We start from the raw sequence: 12,924 nt of genomic DNA, 5'->3' as shown, positions 1-12,924 counted from the left end.
CAGGTTATATTTCCAGATCTTCCCACGGTCAACGCCTCCCCTCTGATGATCGATCTGATCTCTGGCACAGTGAGTCATGTGCCATTCTGATTGTACCATAATTCCCTGAGCTTTGCTTTTATTTTGAGTTGGGGTTTCACCGGTCTTGGAAGCAAATAGCCTTAGCCACTGAGCTATCTAGCCAACCCCCTTAACTGCAGTTTTAAAGACCCTGAAATTTTCCCATTTTTGGGAAATTCCACTGCCCCAGTGCCATGCCTGCTTGTCCTGCAGCTAACCTAGCCTGGCACAGATGCCTGGGACAGGAGACCCAAGAGCAAGAGCGAGCTAATCACTGTCCTGCGTGTGCATAGGCCAACAGTTTCCTGTCCTTCTGAACTATCTGACTGCACAGACCTTTTCTCCATACACAGACTTGAACAGACCTGAGGCTATGAGAAAACTCCATGTAGCCCAAACCTGCGTGGACTTCACTGTGCAGTCAAGCATGACCTTGAACTGATTTTGTTTCTACCTCTAGGTGGTGACATGAAAGGATATTCATATCATACCTGGTTTACAAAGAACATGGGGGTTTAATTTAGCGTTTTGTGTATTCCAAGCTAGCATTCTATCCACTGAGCTACATCCCCAGTGCCAGTTTGAGACTACTTTTAAACATGATGTCTGTCTTCTCTTATCCCTCACACCCCACTCTGTTCCCACTCTGTTCCCCCTGCGCCACACTGCTGAGTCTGTCTCTGAGGTGTGAAAGGTCAGTATCTGGCTAGTACCTCTTTTGATGAGAGAAGGACTGTGCAACTCAAGCCAGGATGCCTAATTGCCAAAGCCAACACATCTACCTTGACCAGACCAAGGAAAGACCATGGCCAACAATAACAGGCGAGCATAAGAAATCAGGCCTGGCCTCTTTCTTTGTATGCATCTTACCTGGCTCACCCCAGGATCAGAAGTTTGGAAACAAGGTGAGCCATTCCCGACCAAATAAATAAATAAATAAATAAATAAATAAATAAATTCTGGCCCAGCATATTCAAAGATGGAGGCAACATTATGGCTGCGAGGTGGACCGTACGTGGTCTAAGAGGCATGTGTGTCTTCACAAACAAAACGCACAGCTTTGTATGTACCTAGCCAGTGGCAGATGACTTATGCTCATTTGTCATACCTTGACACTGTCTAGAGCCTACATCAACCCCAGAAACTCAAAAACCCCCGACACCACCCTGAAAAGGGCAGGACAAAGGCTCCAACAATATAAATGTTATGGCAGTAATCTTGTTTGCGTTCTCATTTGGCATAGGATCTCTCAGTTTAATCCAGGCTGGCCAACAATTTGCTATGGAGCCCAGGGTGGCCTCAAACCCCCAGTCCTCTGGCTTGACCGAGTGCTGGATGACAGCTATGCACCCTCTCACCCTTTTCTATAGTACATTTTTAAAACAGCAGAAAGAAATCTGTCAAAATGTAACCAGTAGTATTAAGCATATTTTTATTCTGTTCTCATTTTCAAAATACTTTAATAAGCATGTTATTTTCACAATTACAAAAATCGGAATAGGCACTTCTCAAATAAAGCGATGAGCCAGCGGGCAGGAGCAGGCGCAGAAACTGCTCACCTTAGGCTGTAGAAACTGAGAGGCAAGCCTCGTGCTGGGTTTAAAAGACAATGCGATTCAATTAGAGGTTGTTGGCTTTACCTTCTCATTCCCCCATGGGCACATTATGAGACCTGAGCCTGGTGCCTCTATCACAGTGACAGCTGTGACTGTGCCCTGGATTACCTGCCCACGGGGACTTGGGCATACAGCAGACACAGCCGCCCTAAGTTGCCACCCACGGCATTTCAAGACACCCCCATTCCGGGGGCTGAGGGATGGGCTGATAGGCAGGTATTTCCAGTGCTCCCTAGGAAACGGCTTTGAATCCACTGGGCAAGGCTTGTTTTCTTTCCCTCCGTCTATTCCATTCACAACCGGGAATGCCTTTGAGCTACACGGGTGAGGGGTGGTTTCTATTTGATTGATGAAATCGTGTTTCGGAGGGCCGGAGCTGCAGCTTAGTTGGTAGAATGCTTGCCAAGCTCGCAGAAGCTCTGGGTCCCACCCCCCAACACAGCGTCAAACCAGTATGGCAATGTTCACTTACAAGCCCAGTCCTCAGAAGGTGGAGGAAAGGGAACCAGGAAAGTCAGGTCATCCTTGACTACGAAGTAAAGCCAACCTAAGCTACTCAAATAAACAGGCAGGGACTAGAGAGAGCGCTCAGCAGTTAAAGAGCATTTGTTGCTCTTGGAGAAGGCCTGGGTTCAGGTTCCAGCACCCACACAGTAACTCAAAGCCATCCACGACGTCCAGTTCCTGGGAACACAACACCTTCTTTTGATCAGCTAGGTCATGAAAGTGGTGCACATACAAACAGACATGCAGGCCAAACATCACATACATAAAAGAAAAATGTGCAACCTAAAACGAATACATTTTAAGGAGTTCTAGAATGCTTAAAACATCTCCTCGCCACCCAGCCAACAGTGAGAGACCTCTGCCAGGGCAGGTGGATTCACAACCAAACCCCCAGAGCACAGGAAACAGTGGTCGCTGCCTTAGCTCACTCGAAGCTAGTGTTTTGAGGAGAATCCCTGCAGAAACAGATTTGCTTTGTTCTCATCTATTAATAACAGCTAGTTTGGAATGCTTTTTAAGTCTCCATTGTTTATTTGAACTGTTTGTGGATAGTGTCTCCCCAACAGAGGGGCTTTAGGGCAGCAGGGACTGCAACCTCTAGAAGGCCAGGCATTATGCCTCTTCACAGATGCTCGCGAATACAGGGTCATCTGCCTTCTCATTTCTCTAATGGGGAAAGGCCCAGCTTTTAAGTTCCCGAGGTGCTTGTGGTGGTCGGAATAAGAATGCCCCTCAGGCTCATACATTTGCATGCTCAGTCATCAGAGAGTAGCACTGCTTGAGAAGAATTAGGAGGTGTGGTCTTGTTGGAGAAAGTGTGTCACTGGGGGGTGGGCTTTGAGGTTTTATTTTATTTTATTTTTAATGATTTACTTACTTTTTATTTTACATGTGTTGGGACTCTGCCTGCATGGATGTCTGTGTGAGAGTGTGAGATTCCCTGGAACTGGAGTTACAGACAGTTGTGAGCTGTCATCTCAGTTTTGGGAATTAAACCAGAGTTTCTCTCTCTCTCTCTCCCTCTCCCTCTCCAGATCAGGATGTAGCTCTTAGCTACCTCTCCAGCAGCATGCCTACCTGCCGCCATGCTTCCTGCCATGATAATAGACTAAGCCTCTGAGAGGGCAAACAAGCCCCAGAGTTAGATGCCTTCCTTTATAGGAGTCTCCTCAGTCATGGTGTCTCTTCACAGTGATGGAACAGCACAAAGACAGTGCTCTATCCAAATGGCCCAGCAGCGGCTGACCGGACACCAGCTTGAGTGTGCAGCAGCTTCAGGCTTCCCAGGCACTCTTGCAAGCGTGCATTCACACTCAAATGTCTTAGTATTACTTTTTCCAACAGCTATATTTGGTGACTTTTCTTTCTAGCATGAGCAAAGACACATTACCAAATGTTATAAAGGGAATCTGCCAAGTGCAACAGCAAGAACAGAAAAAATATTATTAAAAGCGGGTATAAACTCTCTACCCACACCAGGGTTCACCCACGGGGGTGGGGTGGGGGTGGGGGAGGCACGACTTCTGGTTCTCCTGCAGGCTGAAAGTTGGGTGTGGCTTCAGTCTGCTGACTTTCTAATAGAGAATCGCAGGGTATGGGCTTGGAAGAACCATCCCCACCCCCAGCCTCCAGCCTTGTGCCCTTGTCTGGGCATTCGGGGACCACCATTGCCCTTCTCTGCCTGCCCCGGGAATCTCCTTCTCAGAGATTCTCCTATCTATCTGGAGTGATGACTACAGCAAAGTACATTAAATTCTTAACTATTTAGAAAGTGAAGGGGAGGGCTCTTGAGCCCTTCCACAGATAATTAAAATCAGGGAGAAAAGCAATATGAAATAAACAAAACAAAACCAAAAGAAAAAAAAAAAAAAAAAAAAAACAAGCTCAAGGCACCAGAGGTTTCTGAAAAACATCTTCCCGGTTAAGCAATTTTAAGAATTCCATAATTCAGAAAGCAGCCCCCACACATTCTCTCCCACACAAACAAGCCTGTTATTAATTCACAGTCAAGCGGCAGGATCTCTGCCTTCTTCCTTGCCTCCCCCCAACCACCCCCCCAGCTTCATCCACACAGGGCGTCATTGCCACAGCCACAGGAGGGAGGCACCTGCAGCAGCCAGCCACCTCCTGTGCTCACCACCCTGTAAGCTAGGTGCTGTTTGCTCAGGAGACACCCAAGGTTCATTCAAGCCATCTGACGCTTCTCAGGCAACGCGTCCTCAATCACTTTCCTGAGGTAACAGAAAGGACAAACAATATCCCACTAGATGACTTTTTTTTTTTTTTAAATCACCGATAAGGGGCTGGAGAGCTGGCTCAGTGGTTAAGAGCACTGTCTGCTCTTCCAAAGACCTGGGTTCAATTCCCAGCACCCACCCAGCAGCTCACAGCTGCCTGCAATGCCAATCTCAAGGGCTCTGACACCTGCATACTAATGAACATAAAGTAAAATTAAATAAATTATTAAAAAAAATCACCGATAACTACATTTCTAAAAGATCAAAGGGGCTGGGGGGAGGCGGGGGCCTGTAGCTCAGTGGTGGACTGCTTCCCTAGCATGTTTTGAGTTCAGTTCCCAGAACCACAAAATAGAGGAAGATACGACTACTAAGCCATGGAAAGGAAACAATACAAGATCGTCCAACGGTAAAAAGAAAACGTTTTTCCTTTTCTCCAAACTTTATCTGGTTTTATATCAGAGAGTCGTGAAAATTGCCGTTATGGAGGGAGGGAAGCGAGAGACAGCCTAGATGAAAGTCAAGTCGGGTTCGGTCAGAGACGCTTCCTTTTGCAGCGGTCAGTGAGAGACACGGAGGTTTTTTCCAGCTTCTGGCTATTGCGGGTAACGCTGCTGTGAACATAGTGGTGAAAGCAGAGACCCCTCACTGGCCAACGCGCTGAGAATAAACGACCGCCAGAGACACAGCCGCCAGACATCTCTGCGTCACCCTCTCCAAAACTCAGGGACCGTCGCTCAGGAAGGGATGAAAAGAAGGCAAGAGCTGGAGAAGGAGCGTAGAGTGCCGATTTCTGTGCGTGACAGGTCAGTTGCGCGGACAGCAGCTCCGGGTGCCTGCGCAAGGCCAGGCCCGTCAGCTTCCTATACCGAGGGGGTGCGCTCAGGAGGCTCTGATCCTCTCTGAGGGTCTATGGTTAGCAAGGGGAAACGATTCCTGGTACCCATACTCCTGTGAACAAACCTCTGCTCGCAGTCCTGTAAGTAACCCCAGTGAAGCGCAATAAGGACACACACATGCACATGCACACATGTACCAACACATGCACACACACGTATGCACATGCTCACACATAAGGAAGAGTGAGGGGCGTCACAGCAGAAGTGTCACTAAAAAGAGGAAAGAAATCAGTGCGGAGGGGGGATGTAGCATGATGGGGGAGGTGAATATGACTGAGATATATTATGTACGTGTATAAAAATGTCACGCTAAAACATGGCACTGCGTATATTACGTATAATTACTATGTGTGATCGAAACATTTAAAAGAGAAGGTCGTGGAAAAGGCCGCACTTCTCTGCCTCCTGCCTACCATGGTGTGACTCACTCTGCCTTGATGGACAGAACCACCAGGAGGTCTTCTGAGCCTCAGGAAGCTCCCACGGAGGCTTGGTGTCCCCAAACCTTGTGTCCCTGGACCTGGCTAGAGTCTCCTTCTGGAATCTGGCAGAGATTCCATGAGCGCATGATGGCTCCGGGCATCGGCACATTCCTCGGATGGTGTAGGGGTTTACTCTGACTGCTCAGAGCTCCAGAGTTCTAGAAGACAGGCCTGGGGCAGCATTCTCTCAGTGACTGCCTCACCCCACGCACTGCCTAAACACGGCTTTCTTGGTAGTCTACACCAGCCAGGCCAGTGAGTCTGAACATTTCATTAAACTTGACTAATTTTCCCCAAAGAAAAAGAAAACCCCCAACCCAGAACACACACACACACACACACACACACACAAATGGATTGTTTTAAGTCCTGGATTGGATCCTGCCTCCTAAACCAAAGCCTTTTAAAGAGAGTGTCCTCTCGTTCTATATAAAAGCACCATTACAACATCTGAATTACATCTGTAGATTGGAGAATATCACTGATTCAAACTTAATTTCCTGACTTTGACAAGTGCTATATAAGAAAATGTCCTTTTAAAAGAAAAAGACTTATGTGTTGGAGATGGTTCAGAGGTTAAGAGCACTAGATGTTCTTCTTCCGGAGGTCCTGAGTTCAATTCCCAGCAACCACATGGTGGCTCACAACCATTTATAATGGGATGTAATGCTCTCTTCTGCCATGCAGGCAAACATGCAGAGTGCTCATATGTATAAATGCGTAAGTCTTTTTTAAAGAGGGGGAGATATATGCTTAAGTATTTGGGACAGTGCAGAAGCAATTATCTCCCTGTTGCCCTGACATGGTGCAGGAGAAATTACAGGCTAAGTGTGTGTCTATACACACACATCCACAAATAGATGCAAAGAGAGAGTGGGAGAAAGTGCCAGGAAGATAAAACAAAGTGTGGCTGAAAGTTCATATTTATAGAATGCGGCTGAAAGAGAGATCAGGACTTTTCAGCTTATTGTTGAAGCATTTCCGAAAATCTGAATCAGTTAAGATTTTTAAAAAAAAAAATTTTTTAAGGGGAAGGAAATTGTTAAGGAAACCAGAATGATAAAATAACCATGTTAGGGGCCAGAGGCAAAGCAGAGGTGGAAGACCACAGTGAGTCTGCAGGCTGGAGCTCTTGTCTCAGCTCTGCTCCTGAGTACTGCCTTGAGTCATCCTGCAGCATCCTGAGCATCCTGCCTCAGTCATCCTACCTCGGTGTCTTCATCCACAAAACAAGAAGCGTCGGCCTCACAGAGATGGAGAGAACATGAGCTCCCGCTGGGAGCACAAGTTCAGAATCTCCACAGCCAGGGGCCAGCAGGAAAAGCAGCAAATTAGGGATGAGAGGAACCTGCAGAGCAGGGCATGAAGATGGCGGTGCAGGGGTGGGATGGCAGATGGGCACAGGAGGGCAGCATGGCACCCAGCAAGGAGGAGGGCAGGGAGAAGGCTCAGTTCTTCGGCCAAGACTCCTCTAGGGGCTCTGTGAGGAGGCAGCTTTCACAAAAAGAGGAACTCGCTGAGTTCAACAGAGCAGCAGGTCTGGCTTTAAAGCAGGTTCTGCCCTCACCGCACAACAGCCAACTGCTCCCTGTGGAGTTTAAGTTCGCTGGAAATTCATGTAAACTGAGAACTCAGTTCAAGCCAGGTGTGGTAGCACATGCCTATAATCTCATAGGAAGCTGAGGCATTGTGAGTCCAGGCACAGCCCATGCTGAACAGAGAGACCCTGTCCCAAAATAAGCCAATAAAGGAATAAAAATTCAGGTCCTTGGTCACACTGGTCATGTTCTGTGAGCTCCTAACACATATTAGTAACCACTGTGGCTTCCTTCATGGAGAAGCCTCTGGTGGACAGAACGGAGACTCTGGTACCGTGTCTCACAGGAAGGATGACTCTCCACTATATAATGGAATGAGGTCTGGGGTGGAGGGAAGAGGGAGCAAAGAAAGGCAAGAACGAGAAATTGAATAGTGGAGCAAGTTCCCAATCTAGGACAGGCAGGACTAGAGTGAGTGGGTTTAGGCTAGACTTAGGACAGACACAGAGATGCTCCTGAATTTCACACCAATAAATAAATAAACAAATAAGGATGTGGAGAGATAGAGAAGGACGTACTTGGAGCTGCAAAGGAGGGTACAACTGGATTTGCACTAAGGTGGAGGGCAATAATGGAGGGTGTGGATGCCCTCCACTTTATCCACCAAAGGTCACTTTCTGAGAGAGAACCTGAAGTCTAAGGGATAGAAAGCTGTGGTACAGAGCAAAGCGGATGCAGCCTGAGGAACAGAATTCTTTTGTTTTATAAAACAGCAAGCCTTCAAGAAATTAGAGCCAGCGTCAATTTCAAACAGAGCCAGTCCAAAGGTCTTTGTGACTGTCTCCTGGATAACTTGGCAGGCAAGGAGAAGAACATACAGACAGTGTGGGTGCTTTGAGGATGAGAAGCTGGAATATATGAAGTCCAAGGCCTTTGATGTAAGAAGCACACTCCTTGAATTTCAGCACTCTGGAGGCAGAGGCAGGCAGATCTCTGAATTTGAGGGTAGCCTGCTCTACATAGTGAATTCCAGGCTAGCCAGGCTGGAATTCATAGTGAGACCCTGACTCAGGGAAAAAAAAAAAAAAAATCACAACATGTTAAGACCTGTCAAGACCGTATGCTAACGGGAGGTTTGGCATCCTGAAGACCTGCTGAAGCATTACAATGCCAAGGATGAAGGGGTCTTCGGTGATGGTTAAAGCCAGGCACAGTAGCTGGAAGGAAGTCCAAAATCCTAGCTCTCAAATGTGAAAAATTTCTGAGACTCAGCACATTAGCAGTTGAGGGAAGATACAGGAAGAGCTCTGCGGGTCACCGTGGAGCCATGGGGGTCAAGGCTGAGGCACTCAAGGTCATTGAGAAGGACCAGCCTCAGTCACCAGCAGAACCCACAGAGAACTAGCTGCTCTTGGGTCTTTGTTTACGACTCTTTTCCAGCCTCAGGTGAAGTGGTTTCCCTGCCTGAGTGAGCAACAGTCACCCAACAAGCCGTTTTCTCTCTCCTCCTCACTCCTTGTTCTTTTCTTTTAAGGCAAAAACAAACAAACAGAAACAACAACAACAAAAAGGTGTGTGTGTGTGTGTGGTGTGTATGTTCATCCCAGAAATTACGTGTAAGTCAGAAAACAACTTGGAAGAAACAGTTCTTTCCTGGTACTGCTCAAACATTCTGAGACTCAAGCTCAGGTTGTCCATCTTGATGGCAGGTGCCTTTATCTGCTGAGCCTTCTTGCTTTCTACAGAAAGGGGTTTGTTGGTTGGTTGCTTGGTTGGTTGGTGGTTGGCTGGTTGGTTTTGGCTTTTTAAGGTCTCACACCATCCTAATGATTCCATTTTGATATTTGTGAGAGTCTATCTGAGCCCTGTCTTTTTTCAAAACGTGCCCAGTGATTCTGAAGGGTCACCAGGCTTAGAATGTAGGACTGTCTCTCAAGGCCCTCCTAGTTATGCTTCTGGCTCAGTCCTTGCTAAGAGTTAATGGCTTGGAGAAGACAGTAAGGAGCCAGGGCAAGGTCATCCTGGTTCTTCTGATGAATAGAGCCCATCCAGAAAGGGGTGTTCTGAGGGAAGTCCAGGGCTCCCACGTTGCTATAAGGAAAAAGGGGAGATGGGCTCAGAGACAGGAAAATGAGACTACAGGAGTGTGGCTGCAAGATGCAGAAAGGAGATGCTGACTGGCAGAGGGTGGCCTGGGTTAGCAGTCAGCAGAGGCTGGAAAACGAGTTCCTTGCCAACGAAGGCTCTAAGGTCGGGGACGCCTGTCTCATGAAAGGGTTGAAGGCTCAGTGGCGGAATTCTTGGACAATGGTTTTTGTATCTGTGTGCTACTCGGATTTCTAACATGTAAACATTAAAGATTTCTAAGCCCTCAGGTAGGCAAGCTGGCAGGAGCTTACTCACTCACTGAAAACTTGGCGCCCCAGCCCACATTCTCACACAGAGGAAGTCAGGTTCCTGCAAACATCAAGAGTGTCCTTGAAACACAGAGTCAGAGGCATCTCGACTGTCCGGAGACAAGAATCATGGGTACGCCGTTGTGGCCCTTTGTCGGAGAGAGAAGTTTATGGGTGGAAAATATGGAAACCGCCTCCGTGTAATTTTTAGTACCAGCCAGTGCTAAAATTAGAAGAGATACCACAGCCTGTAAGTCACCTCTACAGACACGCACACACACACACCCCAAGACAGAGATAATGTGTGTTTCTTAATAAAGAACAAATTTAGTCTCAGAAGCCCTAATTCGTTTATTTTTATTACATTTATCCATTTAGCTTATGTGCTGTGTGTGTGTGTGTGTGAACAACTTGGGGAGTTAGATGCTTCTCTCCTCTCACATCGTGAGTTCTAGAGATCACACTCAGGTCATCAAGTTTGGTGGTGAGGGCATTTACCCCACTGAGCCATCTTGCCAGCTCCCTCCCCTAAACCTTTAAAGAGCAGATGCAAATGTTTGCCCCTGCTTCTATCCATTGCAGTCTGCCATTATTTCTGTGAAATAACCTCCAACAACAGCATATAGACTTTAAGCTGAGTGCACGCATGCGCTCGTGAGACACACACACACACACACACACACACACACACACACAGCTTCTGCACATTGAAGAAATGACTCACTTCATTTGCCACTGCCTGCCACTACTGGGTTTTGATTTTACCTGTTCAGACACAAAGTTTCCTATCAGATCAACTACAGGGGGAAAAAAAAGTAGGCAGTAGCTTGATTCCGGATTGGGTTCAGGACTTAAGGGCGCCGAAGGGATTTTAGCCTATGCATTTTCACGGGGCTCTTTGGACCACAGACTGTTCCCTCCAATGCCTCCCATAAAACGGTAACATTTCCTGCCACTTCAGGAGCGGAATAAACACGGTTAAGTCTTGCAAAGCCAGAGGGGCCCTTCCTCAGATCACAGTACCAGCCAAACAGCCTTGAGCTGTGCTGCCACTAAGAACCGGAGTCTTTCCTTCAAGGGTGAGAACCACGGAACGCGTGGAGGATCAGTGTGGCCAACCCACCCAAGGTCACTCAGCTCCAACTGGCCACGACCGTCCTGGCAAACTCTACACTCCTTTGGCTCTTCTCAGACAGCCCCTCGGGGATCTCTGCTGTCTGCTAGCTCGCAGCCCCCGCGAAGATGCAATGCCACTTGGGCTCTGCGCCTAACTTCAGCCCTTCGCGTCAGCATGCAGTTAACCCCCTCGCGCCCAGGGTGTCACATGGGGCACGCGCAGCTTCACCCCTCATCCCCCTCTCCCCAGCACTATCCCGTGCCCATCCGTGGCGGCTCCAAGGTCACACCGACGGTCCCCGTGCGAGCGCCCGCCGCTTGGAGCCAGAGGACGCCCAGACGCGGTGGGGAGGGGAGACACCCCCGGAGACTCACCCGCGCGCGGATCGGGCGCGCCGCGGCTGCCCATGTCGTCGCTGGCGCCCTGGGTGCGGTGGCCGCGAGCGCGGGGCTGTGCGGGGCGAACCCGGCTGCGGGCCCGCGCTCCAATCGGCGCGAGCGCGGCCCGGCCCGGGGTTCGCGGCTCCCCCACCCGGGAAGGGCGCGAGCCGCCGCGCGCCGCCCAGAGGCGCTTCCGGGCGCGTTGCCTGGACGCGGTTGCCGTGGCAGCCCGAGCTGGAGGCTTTCCCCGCGCGCCCGCGCCCAGCCCGCCGGCGCCCCTCCTCCCGCCGCGTTCCCACGCCCAAAATAGCCTTGCTGCGGCGCCTCGGGTCCCCACCCAGGCCGCAGCAGGGAGTCGGCGGGCGGGGTCCTGCTCGCAGGAACCTCGGTCCTGTGGACTTGGAGGCAGAGGTAGGTGTAGGGAAGGATGCTCCAGACGGAAACCAGCCTTTCAGGGTCAATGTCACCCGTCATTCTCCCGGGAATCCTAGCATCCCTCATGTACCAAAGCCTGATTCCCACCAAAATAGTTCACTGCTCTCTCCACCTCAACCCGGGGAGAAGTTAGGGCCGAGACCACGGTCCGGGAAACGGCTCCTTCCGTCGCCCCACCTGCACAGGTGATGGAAGCCTCCAGGCGACAAGTGTGTGAGGGAATCACCGTGCCTTGCGCGCGTTATCAACCCAAGAGGCAGGACCCTGCTTCTCCTCCCATCCCTCCTCCTACCTTCTGCTCGCTCCCAGAGAGTCCCGGCTCTGCCCTCCTTCGCACTGGTGCCGGATTCTCAGCAGATCCACTCACAATTTCGCTTCCTCTCCGTAGGTGGGATTTGTGCGGAGTCGGGGATCCCACCTTTGCTCGCCTCGCTGCGTCTGGTTCACAGCTCTTACGTAGAGGCAAGAGCTTACCCCGGTGCGGGTGCTTCTGTGTAGCAGCCTCTCCGCAAGCCCCTCAGTTCAGGAGAGGCTGGGAGGGACGCAGGCTGTGCTGCCGCTTGGACAGGTCTGGTCTTGGGATCCTCGATCGTGTAGTTATTTATGTGTGGTCTTGTGTGTTCTGCAATTTCCTCACCTGTAAAGTAATAACTCCCCAACACACACACACACACACACACAGAGAGAGAGAGAGAGAGAGAGAGAGAGAGAGAGAGAGAGAGAGTAACTGTATATATTGAATGTCTGCCAAATGCTATAAACTATGCTTTAGCTCTAAGGAGAAATGGAGATGATGAAGATGGAGGAGGAGAAGGGGAGAAGGACTCTGCTCTTCTCTTGGCCATTACAGCCTAACACACATTAATCAAATAACTAGACTCGTGTAAAAAGACAATGGTGACCGGGAGGTCATGGCCTTAAGCCCTGCCTCGTGGAAATCTGACTTAAAGCGTTCCTTTAGTAAGATTATTTCTCTTTCCGTATCACCTGGTGCGCAGTCGTAAATACGTATTGAATTCAATCCTACGGCAGACGGCTCTGTGGGAATTTCCACCATTTAAGATATATCTGAGGGAGACAAGGAGATGGCTCAATGGACAGAGTGCTGGCCTTGCAAGCATGGGGACCGGAATCCCATCCTCAGAAGCTACATTTGAGAGAAAGAGAGAGAGCTCATGAAGCACACGTATCCTCATGCAGGCTCCCACACTTGCACAGAATAAATACAAAAATTTTTCTAAGCCAGACATAGGGGTG

The 12,924-nt window shown here is 49.4% G+C and overlaps 1 protein-coding gene across 3 annotated transcripts in view; it reads right to left on the bottom strand.

The window, feature by feature from the left end:
• The window catches only part of Fam81a (family with sequence similarity 81 member A), a 50,086-nt gene extending 37,909 nt beyond the window's left edge, over positions 1-12,177 (bottom strand). Inside the window, exon 1 of one of the 3 annotated variants that reach the window (XM_021634393.2) lies at positions 11,960-12,177. The gene's annotated coding sequence lies outside the window, so the exon portion shown is untranslated. Of the gene's footprint in view, positions 1-11,226; positions 11,411-11,844; positions 11,915-11,959 lie in introns of those variants that run through there. The other 2 variants (XM_021634394.2, XM_021634392.2) reach the window with 2 other exon arrangements.
• Positions 12,178-12,924: the final 747 nt, after the last annotated feature.

The sequence above is a fragment of the Meriones unguiculatus genome, chromosome 6, assembly GCF_030254825.1.
Source record: "Meriones unguiculatus strain TT.TT164.6M chromosome 6, Bangor_MerUng_6.1, whole genome shotgun sequence".
Taxonomy (NCBI): domain Eukaryota; kingdom Metazoa; phylum Chordata; class Mammalia; order Rodentia; family Muridae; genus Meriones; species Meriones unguiculatus.
The sequence above is the reverse complement of the archived record's forward strand: the minus strand, read 5'-3'. Positions and strand labels throughout refer to the sequence as shown.